The 18,234-nt window shown below is 42.4% G+C and overlaps 1 protein-coding gene across 2 annotated transcripts in view; it reads right to left on the reverse strand.

Annotated features, from left to right (window-relative positions):
• MTMR1 (myotubularin related protein 1) overlaps nt 1-18,234 on the reverse strand; it is a 1,550,898-nt gene that overhangs the window by 1,081,890 nt on the left and 450,774 nt on the right. The gene's annotated exons all lie outside the window — the stretch shown is intronic.

Here is an 18,234-nt window from a genome sequence, read left to right on the forward strand (position 1 = left end):
GTTCGTAAGTCCCTTTTTTGCCCCATGTTCTGTGTACAGAGCATAAATGTGATGTACGGCACAATGAAGATCTCTTTTAAGCTTATTTATACTGGCCAAGCAACAGACTGTCCACAAAGGTACGTTCCTTCTGTACCGAATACTGCACCACAGAAGAGAAGGACCTCGACTCTTATGGTAAGATTTTACACAACTATACTTTCTGTCATTTTGCTCCATCATAACTACCATGCATACCTCTCAACTATCCAGATTTTCCCCTGAATGTTCACATTTTGGCCTCATAGTTTTGGTCTATTCCCCATAAATTTTGATTTTCTGGGAAATCACGGAGGATTGAAGTTACTAAATAATGAGACATTTGAGTTTCAGACTTCATATCCTTCAGAAAATGCACACTAATAAGTCCTGTTATTCTAGCAACTTTCTAAGTTTATAAGAGAAATATTTAAAATTTGTCTCTATTTTGGGGCATTTGTTCCTTATTATTTTAGGCTTTGTCCAGATTTTTGTGCTAAGAGATTGGGAGGTACGCTGTTATGTGATTAAGTTGGAATGGAAACAGTTTAAATGTTACCATGTAGGACTAAACATTGTCGGACCAGGAATCAGACACTCGTTAGGTACTGCAAACTGTTAGAATGATGGCAAAAGCTGTACAGTATCATTTCAGTTACTGGTTTATATTTTAATAACAGTGGAATTAGAAACAGATTCATACAGATATAAGCTTAAAAGAAAAACAAGGCTGTAAATATAATACAATCCAGTAACTCACTAAGATAGATCAGGTACACTATAAAGTGCATTTGGGTAGTAGCTAGAATTCAGCAAAAATAAAATATGAAGTGAAAGGAAAACATGAGTGTGTACTATTTTTTAAATTTTGCATCACTCATGCTTCTACAGATGTACAAGCAGCCTGCTTACAAAATAGTGCATTTGTCTAGTAGTATTTAGTATCAAACTAGAAGCTGAAAAAGGAACAGAAGTGTGCGTCTACTAATGCTTCAACCTTCTGTCACACACTTGCTTTCTATGGAATTACTAGCAGGTCAGAAAGTTACTACACCAGGCTAGTATTCAAAAATCAGAATACGGTAAAACATGAAATGAAAGAAAGAGAACAATTAGTTATGTACTCACCATAACGCTAGATGTATGTAGTCCATCTCGCCTCACATTCTTCACTTGTGGGTTCAGAGCCGAATGTCGGCTCTGACTAGTCCTACTAGCTCGAAAGTCTTTGATTGGCTGGGCTAAGATGGTATCCCACAATACACTGCTCCACATCCCCAGATCTAGTTTGCTGCCAACAGAAAAATCATATCCATCGCCCAAACACACACACATACTCATGACAACGAGGTCCAACAAATTGTCCAAAGGGACTAGTGACATGAGATATACCAGGGGATCCTCCAAATCCTCCAGGCGTGGGGGATGGTGGGTGGGTGGGTAATGAAGAATGTGAGGCGAGATAGACTACATACATCTAGCGTTATGGTGAGTACATAACTAATTGATGTTATGCAGTCCTATCTCGCCTACATTCTTCACTTGTGGGACAGCGTCCCTAGCACCTACATCCTGGGTGGCTCAATGGAAAATACTCCTGAGTACTGTGGAGCCAAAAGATGACCTGCCCCTGGACACCACATCCAATTTGTAATGGGAAACAAACGTATGAGGAGAAGCCCATGTTGCAGCCGCACATATATCATCCATGGATAACCTAGCCTGAAAGGCCGTGGAAGTGGAAACTGCTCTGGTAGAGTGTGCTATGACTGGAAAAAGCAGGCTCTTTCCCCCCTGCCTGGTAAATAAAGGAGATGCAACCAGCTATCCACCTAGCAATAGTGACTTTGGAGACCGCAGACCCCAAGCGATTTTCCGAGAATGAAACGAAGAGCTGGTCTGACTTCCGCCATTCTGTAGTCCTGTGTAGATAAAAGCGTAGTTGCCTATGAACATTCAACAGGTGAAACTGGTACTCTGTCTTATTAGAGAAGTTGGGGAAGAAAACCGGCAGCTCAATGGACTGATTAATATTAGATAAGGAAGCCACCATGGGAAGAAAGGACGGGTTCTGTCTGAGAGAGACTCTATCTTTATGGAATATCAAATATGGGGGCTTGACTGACAGGGCTTGGACTTCTGATACTCTTCTGGCCGATGTAATAGCTATCAGAAAGGCAGATGTCCATGTAAGGAATTTTAAATCGCAGGAAGCCGCGGGCTTAAAAGGTGGGAGAGTGAGGGCCTGCAGAACAAAATTGAGATCCCAGGGCATAACAGGTTGAGATACGGGGGGACGAAGGAGAAGACTGCCTTTCATGAAAGCTCTACACAGCCTGTGTGCCATTAAGCTAGGTTCATAAGCCGCATGATAATTAGAAATAGTCGCTAGCTGAACTTTGATAGTTGCCGAGGCAGACCCTTGGTAGAATAAATGAGACAAAAATTCCAAAACAGAGTCAATGGGAGCCGTGAAGGGGTCAATACCTTTTGACTGGGCCCATATTGAAAACCTTTTCCACTTGCTAGAGCAGATGTTCCTAGTGGACGGCTTATGAGAGGACCAAAGAATATGGACATCAGGAGAAAATCGTGACACCCGACTACGGATGGAAGTGGAGTAGCCAGGCGGTCTGCCGGAGTATCTCCAGGGAAGAGTGGAGCTGTCCCGACATATGTCTCAGCAAGTCCGGACAAGGGTCCAGAGTCCAAGGAGCATCCACGATGTAAGGTTGAAGGAAGGGGAACCACACTTGTCGAGGCCAGTGTGGCACGATCAGAATCAATCTACTTCCCAAGGATAGCGCTTTCTGGATCACCCTCGAGATAAGGGGGAACGGAGGGAAAGCATACAGCAGACCCAAGGGTCAACTGTGCGCCAGAGCGTCCCTTGGAGATCCCCCCGGTGGGGGGATCAGCGAGAAGCAGTTGCTGCATTTCACATTGAGAGGGCTGGCAAAAAAATTGCAGCAAGGTTGACCCCATTTGCTGAATATGCTGTCTGCCACCTGGTGGTTCAGGGACCACTCGTAGGGCATGAGGATCGCCCTGCTTAGCCTGTCTGCGATCACATTGGTTTTCCCCGGGATGTGCGTTGCTACCAAGGCCCACTGGGAAGCTGTCGCCCAATTCCACACTCTCATGGCCTCCCTGCATAGTGGGTACAATCTGGTTCCTCCTTGTTTGTTGAGATACCACACTACTGACATATTGTCCGAGTGTATCGCAATAGTCCCTAAGGGGAGGACATCTTGAAGCGTCTGCAACTCTAGGAGCACTGCCCTCATCTCCAGGACATTTATGTGCAAGTCTATCTCGTGCTCCTGCCACGTGCCTTGGACCATCCGGCCGAGATAATGGCCCCCCCACCCTATCCGGGAGGCGTCCGTGGTCACTGTGGCTACCGGGTTGGGTGAAACAAAGGGTTTCCCTACGTCTAAATTGTTGGTGCATAGCCACCAATTGAGGTCCTGCTTGCATTTGCCTGTGATTAAGATTGGATGGGATAGCGGTAGTCTTTGAAAGGACCATTGGGCGAATAGGAGCCACTGTAGGATCCTCATATGCAACCTCGCTAACGGAACCATCATGATAGTGGATGCCACTGTCCTCAGTAACTGAAGCACTAGTCTTGCCCTCACGCGTGTCAGAGGCATCATCATCCGAACCTGTCGTTGTAACCCTGTGATCCTTTCCATAGGTAGGAATGCTCTCAACCGAATAGTGTCCAACTCTGCTCCTATAAATAAGACACGCTGTGAGGGTAGCAAGGCAGATTTTTTCCAGTTTATTGTGATGCCTAACTGGTGACAAAGATCGATAACAGTATCTCTGTTTTGAAGAAGTAGATGCTTGGTGGGGGCGGATAGGAGCCAGTCATCCAGGTAAGGAAACACCTGGAATCCTTGACGTCTCAAGTGAGCCGACACCACTGTCATGCACTTGGTGAACACCCTGGGGGCTGTGGTGAGACCAAAGGGCAGGGCTCGAAACTGGAAGAGCCTGGCTCCCAGCCGGAAGCGTAGAAGACATCTAGATGCTCTGTCCATTTTCATGTGGTAATAAGCATCCTTCAGGTCGATGGAGCACATCCATAATTCCTTTCCCAATAATGGGAGAATTGATTGTAGCCTGACCATCCGGAATTTGGACTTGTGTACATAATGATGTAGTCGGCTGAGATCCAAAATGGGTCTCAGGTCCCTCGTTCTTTTCGGCACCAAAAAGAATCTCGAGTAAGTCCCTAATCCGATCTGGTCTGGGGGGACTGGTTGGATGACTCCTTTTTCTAGCAGCTGAGAAACCTCTGTTGCTGCCTGACCCCTTTGACTGGGTGGAATGTCTGGGATCTTTTTGACGGGAGGAGGTGTGGAGTGAAATGGGATGGTGTAACCTCCGGCGATTATCCCTAATACCCATCTGTCCTGGGTGATGCTGACCCAGGCTTCCGGATACTGGGAGATTCGACCCCCGACTGGCTCCAGAGAAGCACAGCCGGGCACACCCTCAGGAATGAGAGTATGGGGAACTGCAGAAGGAATCACGGTCCCCCAATTTGTGGGGGCCCCCTCTGCCTTTGGGGCGACATCTCCCTGAATACAACCCCCCCTCTGCCTCGGGGGGGGGGGTCTCACCCTGTGCGGTAGGAAAGGACCTTTGCGATTTTTTGAACCACATCTTTCCCCCTCGCTGAGTCTTGGGATAAGGCCTCGACGGGAGGGAAAAACGGACTCCCACATCAGACAAGGTCTTTCCCTCTTGCTCGCACCTGGTGAGCGTGTCTGACTTTGGTCCCAAACAAGGAGGAACCATCGAAGGGGGCATCAGTAAAGGAAGACTTAAAGGCCTCCGCAAAATGACACAGGCGTAGCCAGGCTTGCCTCCTGAGGGCCACCCCTGAACTACCCACCCTACTAGCTCCCTCGGCCACGTACGAAATCAGTCGCATGGACAAGTTAGCAATGGAGTTGAGGGTAGAGAGCTGAGCATTGACCGTTTGAGTCACCGCCTAAAGTACGTTACCCGTTAGAGTATCTCCTAACTCCTTAAGGAGATCTCTCTGGAGCCGCGTGAAATGAGACAAATAATTCAGCGACCGCAAGGTAAAGGTCGCTGAAGACAGTGTATGCTTCCCGTACTGATCCATCGTCCTAGACTCCTTGTTAGGGGGATGGACCAAAGAGGAAGACTCAGCAACTTCCTTCTGTGTGGCAGCCGCCACCACCATAACATCTACCGGGACTCCCTTTGTGAAAAATTATTTCCCTTGGGGAGCGGACAAAAATTTGTTGGGGCGTCGAGGAACCGGCTCCACAGAGTCAGGAGTCTCCCACACCCTTCGACAGATAAAGTCCAGGAGCTCGTCGAAGGGTGGAGACACCCAGGAGGCAGAGGGCTGGGTGCCAAAGACCTTAAGGAATACTGACTCCTCCTCGTAGGGGGTTTTGGAAGGCCAGTCCCCTCTTTGTTTCAAGATCTCCAGGATATCTGAGAATGAAACATCCTCAGAGGAAGACTTAGGGGACCCCTCCGACTCCTCGAGGTCAGTATCGGAAGTGAGGGTCTTGTCCTGGGAGTCTATGTGCTTCCTCTTGCAAGCTTTCTTTCTGGGGGGTTCCTCAGGCACAGATTCTGAGGGCCCCTCAGAAAAAAGAGGACCACTCATGGGGGTGTCCTTAGGCCCTTGCTCCCTGCTGTCCAAGGATAGGTGGATGTCAGAAGCTCTCGCCGGTGTCGTAGGGACAGAAGGATCGATCCGAGAGAAGTAGGTGACCTAGCCCGCACGCTCCGCATAGCCTCGAAGGCGGGACCTGCCGAATCGGAGGACCGACCACCTTCCAAGGCCATGACCGGGACCGGAGTCCCCGCCGCCAAGGCACCAAGGGGAAGGCTTGGCACCGACTGGTGCTCCGAGACATCCCCCTCTGCCCCGATAGAGGAGACCCGAGTCTCGAACCCTGTGGATGGAGCCGACAGGGTCAGAGCCGATGCTGGCACCGATAAACCCCACTGGGGGATCGGCGCCGGCACAGGAACGTCCCTCTGAGCGGAACCAGCTCCGACGACAAGGATGAGCTAAGAGGAGGAATAGCAGGTACAACCAACAGAGCTGGCTCCGGAGCCGACTGGGTCGGAGCCGAGAAAAGTTTGCCCAACACTGGCGAGTGTAGGAGCCTCTGCACCACCCTATCTACATCCAAATCGAAAAGCCTGGAGGATTTGGAGGAAATGGATGGAGAAGCAGACCTTCTATCTGGAGAAGCTTGCCTTAAACTTGGTGACCGGCTCCGAATCGGTTCCAAAATTATCGCAGCGGCCGCAGAGTCAGTCAATACAGTTACTTCCTGCGGCCCCGAAGTCGGTGGAGCCGAGGAAGCAGATTCCACAATGGAAATTTTAGAAGGTGGCTCCGAAACAATAGATGGAGCCGGCGAACTCTTCTTGGATTTGGAGGATTTAGACTTCGACTGGGAGCCGAAGCTAAATCCTCCTCAAAGGACGGTTTTAGCAGTCCCTTTAGGATCAATTTGTTTTTCCTCTCTTGGAGCACCCGAGGACTAAAGGTCTGGCAGAAACTGCACGACTCCTAAAGGTGGATGGCTCCAAGACAGTAAACACAGACCGAGTGCCCGTCTGTGATAGACATTTTATAGGCACACTTAGTACACTTTTTAAAGCCCGAGGGCTTATGCTCTTTTTGTTCCTTAGACATTCTAACAAATAGTAGCAGCCGCTACCAAAAGGCGGGAAACCGCTAACATAGAAAGCAGAAACACGAAAGAACACACACAAGACACAGGGGAGAACCTCTAATTAAAACGGTTCTCAACTTAAATTAAGAAAAAACTAACCAAGCAAGCACACGAGGAGGACTTAAACGGGCCTAGCCCGAGGGTGTAAGGGATACCACACACAACACACTCGCACACTACAAAAACAATGCAGCAACACCACTAAGAACCACTCTATTGAATAACAGAATTATTTTAGCCAAGAAATAGCAAATATTTTCCACAAAAAAATGACTTTTTCAATACTTAGCCACAGCCAAGTCGAGACCACGTACGAGCTCTACAAGCGGCAAGCGAGATCTGGGGATGTGGAGCAGTGTATTGTGGGATACCATCTTAGCCCAGCCAATCAAAGACTTTCTAGCTAGTAGATAGGCCGAGTTGGAGCCGACATTCGGCTCCGAACCCACAAGTGAAGAATGTAGGCGAGATAGGACTACATAACATATATGGTTTCCACTATTGTTTGCCTTACTCAGATACTTTCTATAGGTAGAAGCCATGTCATAAAATTGTTGTAGCTGACCAGAATCAGTCACCACAGAATAAAATATGAAATTAAATAAACAAAAAACTCTGTTTACTAATGTTTTAAAAGCCTTGCATTACTGATGTGCTTTGTAGAGTAGCAGCAGCAGTCAAGTCGTAATATGCCTGAAAGGCTGCTTTTCTCAATGTGTGAAATGCACAGATTAAAGTAATCAATGGCTCACAGGGAAAGCTGTTGTTAGTACAACTGTAATTTGAGATGGAATTTGGCTGACACCTTCTTGCAGGCACTCTTCCCCCATCCCCCTCAGCCAAAGGTGTGCATGCCAAGAAAGGCAAACCTGTAATGTAATCAAAACAAAAAATCCCTGGGACTGTCCCTTTAAATCACTGATTATTCAGTTCCTTCGACTGTCCATTACACAACTACAACTTCTTAGGTCATATTATATCCTTTGGTAAATGTTCTAAGCATACTACATCCTGTTGACTGTTACCAAAAGTATATGCAAACCTATCACTTTCTTCCACACCTTTGTGTCATTTGCTTGTAATTGTTATATTGCCCTCTATGTTTTTTTTTTTTCTTTTTGGAAACTCATCTCTCTCCTATATCTCACTTTATATGCTCACAATTGATCATTTTTCAATGGTGACTTTCCTTAAGTTAATTTTTATATTCCATTTCATGTATATTTAAACTATTTAAGATCAGTGTTATTGCTTAGTTTATGATCATAGACATTGTTACACTGTTTCAAGTTTTCTGTGCTTCCTTGCCGGAGGTTTTGCCTGAAAAGGGTCGTCTGACCAGTGTACTTAACTGGGTAACACATGTATGTGGAATCACAAACAAGCAAGCAAACATGTCTCAGGACAGACAAAAAGATTCTCTTCTGAGAAAGGCTGCACAGTCCCCCCTTGATCAAGTACAATCTGATGAAGTGTCTTGTCACATCCATGGAGAACAGGCAGATGGATCCCATACAAGGAAACAGAGAGCAACTCCTGATGGGGCTAACAGTTACTGTCTAGCCCTGAACACTGGGCTGCTAGGGGGCCAGCCTACACATGACATTATCCAAAGAGAAGTCTGACACTTGCAGTCAGGCAGTCCCCTCTGTACCCTGGCATACCCTCCATCAAAGTGATCTCATTCCTTACAAGTCACTTTCCATACAGTATTTGTAGTCTATTTTGCCCCATTATAAATTGCCCTCCCTTTGCATGTCTGTATCTCTCCACTGTTGCCCTCTCCTTTTGCAACCATGTCACCCCCTGTCTCTATCTGCATTTTCTGTTTGATGGTCTGTCCTTGCTACTTCTACTCCCTCTTTCCTTCTCACACACACTGCTTGTTGCCATTTCCATCTAGCCTTAAAGTAAAACGGGCACTGGTCCTCACACCCACAAATGCCCTTCCCCCGGCTTACCTTCAGCTTACTCTGTAGCATGGCCACTTTGTTACAGCTCATTAACATGGCTGCTACCAGTAATACAACGGCTCTAAGTTACTATGCAACCCCTTTTCTAGAATTCTGGCATTATGCTAATCCTACTGCACAACTAAGCAGCAATGGGCCACCTCACACTAAAACATCTTTGATATTTAACACTGCAGTGCTGCAAATCCTTTTGAATACCTTTCAACCTCTCTTTATAATGTAGTTCGGTACTTTTCCGTTATCAGGGCAACAACTGTAATCAGCATTTGGAATGTTAGTCCGCGGTTGCAAAGATCACACTGCTGCCGCTGGTGGGTATACAAAAAGTTCTACTGACCTTGCAAAATGTCACCGAATGTATTCTTTATTTAAACAGCAATATGTATGCATCCCAGCTTTTAAACCCCTTACAGAAAAGGATGAATGTGTTCATTTTTATGTATTGTTCACGTTTCTTTAATTCCTTTTGTAATATATACCACACACAGGCACAAACTTTGTTACTGGGGGGTGGGGGGCTAAAGCTGTAAGGCTTCTAAAACAAAAATGAAAATTGCACTGTAAAAACACGTTTATTACATATAGACAGCTGGGAGGTCACATTAACAGAGCTCTTTGAAAGTGAGGATACCAAAGTTGCCGGTGGAAATACCTCCATAGCTCCTGTAAACAAAATGTATAACATACCTGAGTAACACATTTATGGACAGCTGGGAGGTCACATTAAGACACAGTTTTCAAGAATATGTCACTTAGAAAACATTGTGGCTAAAGATGTTTTTAACACACTTATGGACAAGCTGGGAGGTCAGATTAACAAAGCTCTTTGAAAGTGAAGTATCAAAGTTGCCGGTGGAAAAACCTCCACAGCCCCTGAAAACAAAATGTATAACATACCAGAGTAACACATTTATGTGCAGTCAATGGTGAAATGAAAAAATCAGAACTTTACGAAAGTGAACTAAACAGGAAATGAACATTCTCAAGAATACGGGGGGAGTGGGCGAGGGATTGCAACAGAAAACTTTAAACATTTTAAGCGTCATACATTATACGAAGACCAGGACCTTGAGAGACCAAAATCAGGGGGAAATGATGGTTACTACTGTTATACCATGCATACGAATTCGGGAAATTAGGCGAATACCCACCCGTTCACCTTAGTGGAAAGATAGTTTATGAAAATTCAGTCTTGGGTACATGGTAACATTCCAACCACTCATGACATGTGTTGCCCCGATAACGGAAAAGTACCTGTAGTTCTTATACAAGCACTTCCTGTATGAGCAAACATCAAATTTATTTACTCCACAGAAAGGCATTAATGTTAATGACAAGGCTTAAAACATTTCAGACATTATGACTGAAAATAATAATAATCTTGATCTTTTTACATACAAATGCAGGGCAAGAACACAATCTTCCACATTACCATCATTCAAAATACATCAGTGATTTTACCTAATTTCAGAAACACTGTAATGTTGAATAAGTAGAATATTATATAATATAATTAATATTTTGTTGATCCTCATTAGCTGCAGCTACATTATGTGGTTACATGAAGTTGTATTTCCACCACCTGTAAGTAAATCTGAAATCCTATCTGTAGTCATTAACAAAAGACTATTCGCACTTTGCCATATTAAAGACCTCCTAAATCTGAAGTAAACTAATCAATGATCCAGAAGCCTTCTTCATGAAGACTTTACCCTAAAATAAAGAACTGTATTCACCACTCTTGACTGGTAAATAGTAATAGTCAAGAAGCTTTTGATCGACATGGGATTTGTCAACTACATCTTGTCAATTCCTATTTAGACATCCACTAAAATGCTACAAGAACACTTCTTGCATTGATATGGGACAACTCATTCTGGTGTTTCAACATTTTGCGATTCGCCAGAACAGGATGTATGTAGTTTCAGTCGAGTACATGGGCTTCAACTTTTAAAAGAAACATTACTTCAACATGTGCATGTTAAATCTTAACACTTTTTTTAAACAGCAGTATTTTTAAACAGTTAAAATACTAGCAATATTCTTAAAACAATTCTAATCAGTACAGTGAACCAAAGCACCAAATGTGCTTATCCATTCTAATATGAATCTATAATCATAATAATGTTTGTGTCTTTCGGCTTTTCCCGGTTAGGGGTCGCCACAGCAGAACTCCGGTCCGCTAATGATTGGTAGTTGATTTTTACGTGCCGAGTTACCATCCCTGATGCACAACCTTCAACGAAGGTATGCCCATTCATGCATGTCTCCACGCAGAATACGCTCTAGTTGAGAATCGAACCGGACAGCATCTTACTGTCAGGCGACAGCGCTACCACCGCGGCTATAATCATAATAATATTATTTGCTGGACCTTTGAGAAGTGTAATTTCTTTAACAAATAATGAAAGTTAGCTACTTGCAAAAATGTATTTGTAAAAAAGAGATCCGTATTGTGCAATAAACAGGGCTGATGCTCCGGACAATAGGACCACTCGACAGATCAAAGTTTTCCAGTGTGTCAAGACCCCCCCCCCCCAATATACAGCATGCATGCCACAATTTTCAGTTCTTCTCATTGCAGTGTTCACTGAGTAAAGAAGAAACGCAATCAGGAGAGAGCAGAAATTGTTACACCAAGCACATCTAAGGCGAGAGGCAGGAGAACAGTATGTTGCAGAATGCAGTATTTTTTTCTTACAAATCCATCATTACGATAAGTACATTACTTTAGTACCAAAGAAAAAGATGTCCATTTTTTTTTTTTTTGTAAATAGCAAGATGGAGTCCAATACTAATCTTCTAGATGTGAGCGGTCTCAAAAGAAGACCTGCATCTGGAAATGTTTTACTTGTGATACTTCAAAACGGTATTGAGGGGAGATCAAGCTGCAGTGGTACAAATGTCAACTAGTATGACCCTGAAGAAAAGCTATGGCTTTCATAGAATATGCCCTAAAAGTTTCAGATAAGGCTACTGTAGATTTATTGTGACAAAAATAAATATGGCCAGCTGACTTCCTGGAAAAGCTGAGCTAAGAAACCACTTTACCAAATTTGGAATTGGCAAAAGAGAACAGTTACGTTATCTTTGAGAAAATATTTGATTCTGTCCAAAGCTAAGCTGTCTGTGAACATACACAACAGAGGACATATCCCACTTACAATACTGAGAAATGAAAGCAGAAAAGTTGACAACCTGGTTCAAGTTAGACCCTGCAATGGCCTTTGAAATGAAAAGGTTACATCTGACAGCCACTGTCTTTACAGAAAACTTAATATGGTGGTTAGACAGAATAGCCTGCAACTCCAATCTTTATTCTATACGAGTAAAGGCAACTAAAACATGGTCATCCAAACAGATAATTTGTTCTGCAGAGGCAGCTGGCTCAAAAAGAGGATGAGTGAACTTTTCCAAAAAAAAAGAAAGTACATCCAGACAGAAAGTAAGGTACTCCCTAGGTCCAAGAAGGTGGAAAGAAAGCTTTAGATCTGTTGTACTGAGCTTCAGGAGAATGGTTTTATACAATTTTGCACAATCTATTACAGGGAAAGAAATGACAGCAGAGACCTTAGAGTAACTGGACTGGAATCCACTGCTTTACTTAGCAATACACATGAAATTTTGAACACTTCTGAAGAAATGGGCACAATACCATCCAATTACCAGTTTAGGCAAGGAAGGATGCACCACATTACTTAAGAGAGACTGAAGAAATCGAGCCTTTATAAAAAGCAGATTATAAATTCTGTAACTGCAGTGAGGGAAGAAATTGTTAATCCCTGTACTGTAGAGATTTTTCTCAGAGATTTTTAAATAGTTTTTGGGAAGAACCAGTTGTCTCGACTGACCCAAGTATGAGAGAGAAGAGAAGACAATGTCTGTAAAAAGAGAGTGGCTCCAAGTTCTTATGAAGACTGTCATGCAGCTTGACTTATCTACATAAAAGCATAACACCTAAAAGTATTATGAACTTCAGCTAAACAGATTAACCAAACAGCGTGTCTGCTGGCAGGCAAAACAGAACAGGCAGGACAGAACAACAAGAACCAAGCAAAATAGTAATACTGAGCCTTCACCATTAGAAGGGAATTCACTGCCAAGTAAGGGCTGACTCAGTACTATGTCTAGTGCAAAATATGGACTGGAATAGATCCAAAACTTACTATTCCTAAATAAAAGAGTCCATTTGTGAATAAACATCTTTCGACAGTCTTAACAATGGATAAGGAACAGTAATTAACAAGATCAACTGCATCAAGAGAAAACTTCAATACAGAAGTTACCTAAATCTTCATTAAACTTGAAAACCCCACAAAAAAGAATAACACATTTTTTTCTGAGTGATCTTTGACCCTGTACCTACTAACCATAAATCCTCCCCAAACTAGACTTGACCCTGTTTTTCCTTCTTTGGTGGAGAGACTTCCATAACCATGCAGGCAAAAGCCATGCAGGAGGAAACTGAGCCATAATTCAAGGAGACATGAGAGTTGCTTCTGTCCCCATTGGCATCTCAGTTATGACTACATTTACAATGACCCTAGCCCTACTCCCTGAGAGGAGCAGCAAGCAAACTTAGTCACCTTTAAGCTCATAATGTCTTTACCAGCTGGCTATATGTTCTTGCAAATTGACTATGAAGGTTAACTCCCAACTGCGGCTCACCTCCAGGCCAGGTCTTTTGCATCCAGTGGTGTAGCTGGGGGGGGGGGTCAGGGGCCACACCCTGGGCAGTGCTTTTTAATAACAAAAAGGCTGTTGCATTGCAGTTTTTGGAGTGTCCAGAATTAAAGAACACTGTCCAGAAAACATAGACTGCCTTTTACAGACAGCGTATTGTCTGGAAAAATATAAACTCTTTCCTTTTAATTAAAAGAAAAAAAAACACTTTTTTTTTTTTTTAACGGCATTCTCCTTTAAGAACACCCTTTGCATCCGGTCTCATAGATGCAGTAGCAGAGACTGTTTACATCTTCATCTTATGGACAGGTGGAATATGAATTCCAGAAGACGTTTGGATTGAGCAGCGAAGCACCACAAACGGTCAGACGAGCGAGAGGTGTGTGCGTGTGTGTTTGCTTGTGTGCCTGTATGTGTATGTATGTGGGTTCAAGGCCAGGGTCTGACTAAATTTAAAAGAAGTGGCTGTAAATACTGTAGAGAGAATTAAATGAGATGTCAAGCACTTATCAGCAAAAGTTATATTTTAGTAGTGCATATATCTCCAGACTGTGTAGCCTAAACCCAGTTTGGAACTACAAAAGTCTTGAAGGAAACTGGGATAATCCCAAAGACACAAGTCTCACAAACTAGACATGTCAGAAGCTGATTACTATTAAGGTTCTGCATTCATTCTAGAACAGCCATGCATGGTACAGTTCGCTCGCAGGAGGGTAATTTAAGCATCAGATAATCTTATGAATAACGGGGGAAATTGTATAACTGACCATCCTGTCTAACCACACAGCTGTGTTTCAGGCAGGATTTGAAACTAAGGCATCACTTTATGTATACAACAGCCTAGTGAGTCATTAGCATGTTGTAGTTAGCAGACAGGCACAAGGTGTTTGGTAATTACTCCATTCATATTCGGTATATGTACTGCATGGCAGTGTTGGCCCATTATGTGCGTCATCTATTGGTCAGCTGTGTTGTACTACTTATGACTGATTTCTCAACTATAAGTGTAAGCTGCAAAACACAAAACCAAGTGGATTGGAGAACAGGTTCTTCACACAAAAATCCAAAAGTACAACACAAAAATGTGGTGAACCTGAAAATGGCTTGTACAGTGGCAAAAATACTCAGTGCAATAAAAAGAGCAAATACCATTTATTCCGTGATCGCTTTCGCAGTTCAAGACATACTGCTTCATCAGACAACACATCTCAATTAACTATTAGTATAAATACTACACCTAACTAATCAAATGAACAATCCAATTACATAATTAAAAACATAAAAGCATCATTTAAAGGAACACACTCACATTAACATACAAAATACCCATACAAAATCATAAAACATTCCAAACTCAATACTGCCATATACAAACTCATAAACAAGTATTCCTGGCTTTCAAAACTGGTTTAATTGATACACAATCATTCAATCCTTTCCCTCTGGAGGCTCTCAACCTGACAATCCATCTAATTTCTGATGTTTCTGTGTGATTCTTAATGTCCCCTCCCCGTTTACCAACATTTATGGTCTCAGTAACTAAATTAAAACCATGTGTGGGGTCAGTTGCTTCAACATGCTTGGCCAGGACATTCACCTCAGACCGGGTACTGAAGGCACACAAATTCTCCCTAACTCGGTCTCTGAGCCTATCTGCCTTGATCACATAATAAGAATAATAAATCCTACAGTAAGCTAAATAAACAAGATGGCATGTGTTACAATCCGCATATGTATTGAACCTCCACTCCTTGTTCGTATCCGGATGGATAAAGCTGACAGTGGAATCTATATAAGGGCAATACTTACATTTATTGCAGGGAAATGTCCCTCTTGGACTCTCATCAATCCCCTTCTTACTACCTATCCTGGGATAGCACAACATTTGTTTAAGTGATCTCTTGTTTTATACAAAAATCTGGGCTCATTCCCTACAATCGACTTGACCTCAGGGTCCAACAGCAAAACCTGCCAATGTTTCTGAAGGATGTCAGTAACCTGTCTGACACTGCTCAAATAAGTAACTGGTAATCTAATACCTGACTGGTGATTCATTGTGTCATTTATTGCATCCTCTTGGGAGCAAAACTTCTTTGAAAAATATAGCCTCACTGTATTGGTATGCAAAGCTGGAATGGTCTGGAGTGTACCACTAACCTCTCGCTCACTGTACCCTCTCTCCATAAACCTATCCTTCAAAGATGTTAACTCTTCATACAAGCCCTCCTCACTGGCGTTCAATCTGGATGCCCTCATACCTTATCCCTTTACCACATTTCTAAAAACATGCATGGGGTGCATACTCTGACGGTGGTGATAGGTATTCCTATAACACTCCTTTCTGAACACACAAGTATCAAATATGTTACGTGAATGCTTAATAACAAATACATCCAAAAAATCATTTGCATTTAAAGTTTCTGTATGGCTTTGTCAATGTTGCCTTTGCTGTTTGCATAGAGATCACTGTGTTTCTGACTACTGTGACAAGGTCCATAGTTATGACTGCTTAGTATTGTCCGATCTGAAAGCCTCCGGTGCCCTTTGTGCTCTGATTCTAATAAAGCTGCCCCTTGCAATGTAATGCAAGACCTAATCCATTGGAGAGTGAATATTGGAACAATGGCCCTGTACATCCTGTGTTTATGCCCTGTCTCCTTGACTTTATAATTAACTTTACATTGCTCAGTGGCATATTGTACCATGGGGGTGTCAGCCTCCTTGGAGAACGGCCAGGCCTATTTCCAAGTAGGTTCAAGCAAGGAGGAAGGCATGTACTGTGGTTTAGCATTTGCCAGTGTGCATCATGCATGCATGAATTCTTTAGTTGGTCTGTTTTGCTACTGGCTTGGAGTGGATGTCTGCATTTATTTTTTCTGTAAGAACTGTATCATGCAGTGGTCCTTCTATTATATTTTACTGGGGTCTTTATTACGTTATCGAATACTAACAACACTGAAAGTTATATGGTCAACACCATATGTTCGAAGTTGCAAGTATTCGAAAATGAAAGCGGAAATCTCCGTAGAGAAGATTTCTGTTTACTGCACTGTAGTGCGATCTTGGAGTTGGTATATTTAAATGGGGGGAGGCTTGCTTAACACGTTCAGGTAAGTTTTTCCTGTTTTTTAATTTGTTTTATTTAATTTTCGAATACTTGCAACTTCGAACATATGTTGTCGACCATATCATGTTCAATGCTGTAAGTATTCGATAACATTAATATAGACCCATTTTACTGTTCTACTCAGGTTTGCACTTAGTGACTACCTATTAATTGCTTTCAGACACTAATGGTTCTTTTGGAGTTGTGGTGTTGGTTGCATGCAGTACAATGCAGGACTTATACTTTTGGGAGTGGGTAATGAGCTATTATGTATGCAAATTAATTATTGCTCAATTTTGTTTTCATGTGTGACAGTGCACTGGTTTACTCCATTTTCCATAGGATATACGAGGATACCAATGACCATGGTTGAAAACTTGGCATGTTAAGTGGTGAGATTAAACAAGTTCAAAATGTTGTACCTCTGTACAAGTAGGGCAGTCCTTTTCCTTTATGCAGGCAAGTTGTCCAGTAGTCTGTCTCTTGTATCTCCAAGTGGTCTACTGTGTCTTAATCTAGAGTTATTCAGATTCATTTTGCCTGTCAGTTGCAAGTCAGAACATAGCTAAAGAATATGTTAAATAAGTGGGATGCACAAAAACTGAATTTCTAATTAGTGTTTGCCCAGTTGTATGTGCTACATGTTATAATTTTCATTAATAAGTTCAAAGTGACCCAGGTAGTGAAGTCCTGCAGGGTAGTTATTCATAACTTTATTATTATTACAAAACGAGAGGTAAGATTAATAAATCAATATAGCCATTTGTCAGAATTGTATCGTTTAAGATATGTGCACTGAAATAAGTGATTAATTGTTAAAATATGCATATTATATATTACAGGTATTTTTTTAAATTCATTGTCACTAGATGGTAAAAACAGTACTATTTTAATTGGCTGTCTTGGAAAAAAAAATGGGTCAGAATTACCTTTGTGAAGTAAGAAGGCCTGTGTGAAATATTTGCATTTGTTCTACATGTACAATAGAATTCTAAGTTATTGGGGTAGATGGATTAAAATGTGCCTGAGAAGGTCCATTCGGAAGCATTATTCAACTGCATTATTTTGCAGGGCCTCTCAGTATGACATTGCTTAAACCAGGATGCGAAGGAACAAAGAAATGTGATTCGTTTATGTCTAGATAAGTATGTATTTGATTTCACTATGTATGTTAACTTCAAACTCTGAACTGTAACAGAGTACTCATGTCTCAGTTACATCGACTTAAGCAAAAAGAGCGGTAAGGCAAAATAGAATGTTCCTAGGCATGAAATAAAACGTAGAAAACTGAGAGTCAGGATGGCTTATACAGCATTTATGACTAACGTGCAACACAGATGGTTTCTCTTGAATTATAAGATGATCGATAAAAAAAAAACACCTAAAAGATGCATAAATTATCTAGCTAGAAAAAAAGGGTAAAATACAGATGCATTCAGACATCTGTAGACATTTTTAAATCTCCTTTTATCAGTATTGTGTAAACATTAGTTAGCAGAATTTAGCACTTTTTAGCTAAATGTGTCCCAGTAAAGCATCCTTACTGGACTGCACAAACAAAGCACCCTTAATAGCCTTCTTACCCCAATACATCGCTTTCTTGTAGCTCACAAATCAAAGCACTGGACAGTATGAATATGGAACTTTCTAACTTTTCAGTAGCCAACTTGGTGGATATGAGCATCTTGTGACAATGTAGCAA

Source organism: Protopterus annectens, chromosome 15.part0, assembly GCF_019279795.1.
Source record: "Protopterus annectens isolate FY-2018-M chromosome 15.part0, PAN1.0, whole genome shotgun sequence".
In the NCBI taxonomy this organism is placed as follows: Eukaryota; Metazoa; Chordata; order Ceratodontiformes; family Protopteridae; genus Protopterus; species Protopterus annectens.